The following is a 6,000-nucleotide window of genomic DNA, read 5'->3' as shown; positions in this document are numbered from 1 at the left end:
ACACCCACGAGAGCTGGGTGCGAGCGTGCGTTTCCCAGACGTGGAGGACGGATTGGGCAATCCACCAAAAAATGTTCAGTACTGGCACAGTACAGACAAAGATTCTCTTCCTTACGGCGATTCCTCTCTTCCAGGGTCAGGCGAGACCGATCCACTTGCATGGCCTCCTCGGCGGGAGGCCTAGGCGCAGATTGCAGTGGAGACTGTGGGAGAGGTGTCCAGAGATCTAAGTCTTTTTCCTGGCGGAGCTCTTGATGCCTCTCAGAAAAACGCATGTCAATGCGAGTGGCTAGATGAATGAGTTCATGCAGGTTAGCAGGAGTCTCTCGTGCGGCCAGAACATCTTTAATGTTGCTGGATAGGCCTTTTTTAAAGGTCGCGCAGAGAGCCTCATTATTCCAGGATAGTTCAGAAGCAAGAGTACGGAATTGTATGGCGTACTCGCCAACGGAGGAATTACCCTGGACCAGGTTCAGCAGGGCAGTCTCAGCAGAAGAGGCTCGGGCAGGTTCCTCAAAGACACTTCGAATTTCCGAGAAGAAGGAGTGTACAGAGGCAGTGACGGGGTCATCGCGGTCCCAGAGCGGTGTGGCCCATGACAGGGCTTTTCCAGACAGAAGGCTGACTACGAAAGCCACCTTAGACCTTTCAGTAGGAAACTGATCCGACATCATCTCCAAGTGCAAGGAACATTGCGAAAGAAAGCCACGGCAAAACTTAGAGTCCCCATTAAATTTGTCCGGCAAGGACAGGCGGAGGCTAGGAGCGGCCACTCGCCGCGGAAGGGGTGCAGGAGCTGGCGGAGGAGATGGTTGTTGCTGCTGTAGCTGCGACTGTACTTGCTGTAGTTGTGACTGGAGTTGCTGTGTCATGGTGGTCAAGTACGACAGCTGGTGATCTTGTTGCGCTATCTGTTGCGACTGCTGGGCGATCTGACGAGCTTGCTGGGCGACCAGCGTAGGGAGGTCAGCGACAACTGGCAGAGGAACTTCAGCGGGATCCATGGCCGGATCTACTGTCACGATGCCGGCTGGCAGGAGGTGGATCCTCTGTGCCAGAGAGGGATAGCGAGGACCGTGCTAGTGGACCGGTTCTAAGACACTACTGGTTTTCACCAGAGCCCGCCGCAAAGCGGGATGGTCTTGCTGCGGCGGTAGTGACCAGGTCGTATCCACTAGCAACGGCTCACCTCTCTGGCTGCTGAAGATAGGCGAGGTACAAGGGAGTAGGCAGAAGCAAAGTCGGACGTAGCAGAAGGTCGGGGGCAGGCGGCAAGGTTCGTAGTCAGGGGAGATAGCAGAAGTTCTGGTACACAGGTTTTTAAACACACAAAACGCTTTCACTAGGCACAAGGGCAACAAGATCCGGCAAGGAAGTGCATGGGAGGAGGTTAGATATAGTCAGGGACCAGGTGGGAGCCAATTAAGCTAATTGGGCCAGGCACCAATCATTGGTGCACTGGCCCTTTAAGTCTCAGGGAGCTGGCGCGCGCGCGCCCTAGAGAGCGGAGCCGCGCGCGCCAGCACATGACAGCAGGGGACGGGAACGGGTAAGTGACCTGGGATGCGATTCGCGAGCGGGCGCGTCCCGCTGTGCGAATCGCATCCCCAACGGCCATGACAGAGCAGCGCTCCCGGTCAGCGGAACTGACCGGGGAGCTGCAGGGAGAAAGACGCCGTGAGCGCTCCGGGGAGGAGCGGGGGCCCGGAGCGCTAGGCGTAACAGCCTGGATGATCGGGGCAAGTGTAACACTGAGTGGTGATGTCCTTCCGTTTCGCCCTCTTGTGGCACACTCTGCATTTTTTCTGGGATTGTCCCTTCTTTCCAGTGTGGGGGACCTCACCTGGAAAGTGCCGGCCTGGGATGATCCTGGCACCTATATTTCCAGTTCCTTGGGAACTCCGGCCTGTTCCTTCCCGGTCCCCAAAGATCAGGGCACTTAGGAATTCTTCTTGGAACTGGAGGAATGTCCCTGTGTTGCTAGCGTACTGGGACAGTACAAAAGAATGAATACCAAAGTCCTAAAAAAATACACCATACACTCCCATGTGCCCCAATGGCACCCATAAGGGAGTGTGTACTAATCCTGTCAAGGACAGGGGAACTCCATAAATGAATGTATACAGAGAAATTGGAGTTATAACACCACCTTAAGTATAAACGTATAAATCTTTATTGAAAATGTTTTACATAAAAAACATATAGATGCAAAAAAGTGAAGTATTGCAATGGAAATCCAACACAAAAATATCTGGCGCAGAGTAAGAATAATACATACAAATGAGTACATAGAAATTGTCCACACCCTATATATAGCAATCTATGGAATAATACAGTTTAGCCACTGTGGGCTATCCATACAAATGCTGCATAGAAATGTATCAGGATTAGCTAGTAATATAACCCAGAACTGGTATATAGCCAGGTCTGAGAGTGCATAATGAAATACAATGATATTGGGGACAACATGTCTAAGTATTCAGTGAGAATCAATATGTAACCTACCCATGTGGGATAACGAACTCTGCAACCGGTCGGTTGCAGAGTTCGTTATCCCACATGGGTAGGTTACATATTGATTCTCACTGAATACTTAGACATGTTGTCCCCAATATCATTGTATTTCATTATGCACTCTCAGACCTGGCTATATACCAGTTCTGGGTTATATTACTAGCTAATCCTGATACATTTCTATGCAGCATTTGTATGGATAGCCCACAGTGGCTAAACTGTATTATTCCATAGATTGCTATATATAGGGTGTGGACAATTTCTATGTACTCATTTGTATGTATTATTCTTACTCTGCGCCAGATATTTTTGTGTTGGATTTCCATTGCAATACTTCACTTTTTTGCATCTATATGTTTTTTATGTAAAACATTTTCAATAAAGATTTATATGTTTATACTTAAGGTGGTGTTATGACAGTACAAAAGAGTTGTACATGGCAACCTGTACCAAGTAGACCGCAACTTTTTTGTACCATACTCGTGTTTTCCGCATGGCGTTGTATGGCTCGAGGACTTGATCAGAAAGATCAACTCCCCCATATGCCGATTGTAGTCTAGAAATCAATCAGGCTTGAGGACCGTTGTTGTGGTACCTCGCACAGGGACAAGTGAGCTGCCGTTACCATGAATTGTGGTCAGCATAAGGACATCCCTCTTATCCTTATACCTGACTAGCAACAGGTTTTCAAGGGTAAGGGCATGGGACTCACCATTGGGCATAGGTGTCTGGATAAAATTTACAGGGAGGCCTCTGGTTCTTCCGCTTGGTCCCACAAGCGAACATGGATCTTGTGGCGAGGGATGTGAACAGAGGGATGCTTGTATGAAAGTTGTCCATGTACACTTAGTAACCCTTATCTAGCAATGGGTGCACGAGATCCCAAATGAGTTTCCCACTAACACCCAGAGTGGGGGGACATTCTGGGGGTTCAATATGGAAATCCCATCCCTCATTTACTCTAAACTTGCAAGTGTACCCGGAGGTACACTCGCAAAGTTTGTAGAGTTTCACGCATTACAGCACCCACTTCGAGGGAAAATGTTGGCAAAAGATGAGTCTCCCCTTAAAACTGATAAGAGACTCATCTACAGAGAGCTCCCTTAGGGGTACGTAGGCCTCCCAAAATTTAGCCCCAAAGTAATCTATAACCGGCCTCACTTTGTAAAGCCGGTCATAGGCGGGATCACTTCAAGGCGGGGGGGACATGCCACATTATCAGTGTAATGCATTCATTTCTGTATGGGCTCGAACCGCCTCCGTATCATGGCCATACTGTAGAGTGGGGTCTGGTAGAGGACTTTCCCACTCCAGAGTTTTTTGACTAGGCCCATATGCAGCACGAGGCCCCAAAATGTACTCATTTTGGCTGCATTAACGGCGTACCATTCATTGGGCTTAGCCAAAAACGAATCTGGGTGGTGGGCGATTAACTGTTGGGCAAACAGATTTGTCTGCTCCGCCATTAGATTGATAAAGTCGTCACTGAAATAACGAAAAAAGTCTATTTCAGTGTATCCAGCTGTATCAATCGGGATTCTTGAGTCGCCAACAAACTCAGGAATCCGTGGCTGATGTCCCTCTGGGGGTCTCCAGACAGGTTCACTGGAAGAGAGCTCCGGCAGGCTTGTCTAGGGGGTCAGACTCCTATTACGAGCGGCGCGGACGCTCATACTAGTGTCGGTCACTATCTTGGGGGGGTGTGGCCTCGCGTGGCGGCGTGTCCGCCACTATGCAGGGGGCTCATCATAGGAACTAGATGAGAAGGACAAGAAAGGACACAGAAAAGTAGGTTCTTCCTCTTCCTCACTGGCAGATTCGGTGTTGAAAGCATTTGTCTCCTCCACCGAATATGCCTGGCAGGCCATCACCAATTTTTCTATGGTGGCGGGGGGGATGGGTGTGGAGGGGCGGGGAAGTGTGTATGTATGTGTGCTTCGTGCAAACTCTATATAACTGTGTGCTATTGATCAGGTCAAAAGGGGGGTCCTTGGCTCTTTCTCTCAGCTCTGCCGCTGACTGAACTCGGTGGGCTAGCAGAGCTGAGAGAAGGGGACATTAACCCCTCTTCTGCCAGCAGCTATTGGTTGGACGACCAATAGCAGCTCATCTGGGGAGGTGATGTGATCTCCACCTTCCCCTAGCAATAGAAGGTGATTGGCGGTGTATAATAAACCAACGATCACCTTCTAATGCCAGGTTATCGGGTCACACGTGACCCGTAAGACCAGAATCGCCGCAGATCCCCGATGTGAATTCACCGGCGATCTGCGGCAATCTTGCGATCTGCGCCAACATGGGGGGGAGTCTCAGGATCTCCCCAGGGGTTTGCACAGGGTGCTTGGTGAATAATTTCAGCACGCATCCCGGTTCTGGTCCCTGCCTGGCGAGCGGCGGGGACCAGAATTTCCCCCGGCATACAAGTACGCCCTTGGTCCTTAAGTACCAGCATGTCAGTGTGTACCTGTATGCCCTTGGGAATTTCCGTCCCTGCCGTGCATCGGGCGAGGACTGGACCGGGATGCCTGCTGAAAGCATTCAACAGGTACTCCGTGCAAACCCCTGGGGGGTTCCTGAAAATCGCAATTCAGACCAGCGATTTGCGGTGATTCCGGGCTGATCTGGTCAGAGACAGCCACAATCATCCTAAATGATGGGAGCGAGGTGGCAGGGGTCTCACCTTCTCCTCTCCCCTGCCATTGGTCAGTTAGGACTGACCAATGGCAGTTTGGGGCAGGGGGGTTAAAGTTGAAATCCCCGCTCTGCCTGGCCCTGGGTGTCCGGGCACAGCGGGTGGGAAGATGGCGGTGGGTGCCGGAGCAGCAAGGGACCGGTGATTGCGGCGGGACTGGCATCAGGCAGCAGAGGGACTGGTGACAGGCATCGGCGGGACCGGCGGCAGTAAGGAGGCGGCGGCGGAGACAGTGGTGGAGGCTGCAGTGAAGATCAGTGGTAAGTGATCTTCACTGCTGCCTTCTAGGAGTTGCCAAACTACAACTTCCAGCATGCCCAGACAGCCAAAGGCTTTCTGGGCATGCTGGAAGTTGTAGTTTTGCAACATCTGGAGGGCCACAGATGTTCAGCATGCTGGGAGTTGTATTTCTATAACATCTGGCCCTTCAGATGTTGCAGAACTACAATTCCCAGCATGCCTGGACAGTCTGAGCATGCTTTGAGTTGAAGTTTAGCAACATCTGGGAGGCTACTATTTGGACACTACTACACAGTGGTCTCCAAACTGTTCTCCTCCAGTTGTTGCATAACTACAACTCCCAACATTGTCCTTCGGCTGTCTGGGCATGATGGGAATTGTAGTTTTGCAACAGCTGGAGGCACACTAGTTGAGAAACACTGAGTTAAGTAACAAACTCAGTGCTTTGCAACCAGTGTGCCTCCAGCTGTTGCATAACCAAAACCCCCAGCATGCATGGACAGCCAAAGGGCATGCTGGGAGTTTTAGTAGTATGCTTCCAGCTGTTGCATAAC

Source organism: Hyla sarda, chromosome 3, assembly GCF_029499605.1.
Source record: "Hyla sarda isolate aHylSar1 chromosome 3, aHylSar1.hap1, whole genome shotgun sequence".
NCBI lineage: Eukaryota > Metazoa > Chordata > Amphibia > Anura > Hylidae > Hyla > Hyla sarda.
The sequence above is the reverse complement of the archived record's forward strand: the minus strand, read 5'-3'. Positions refer to the sequence as shown.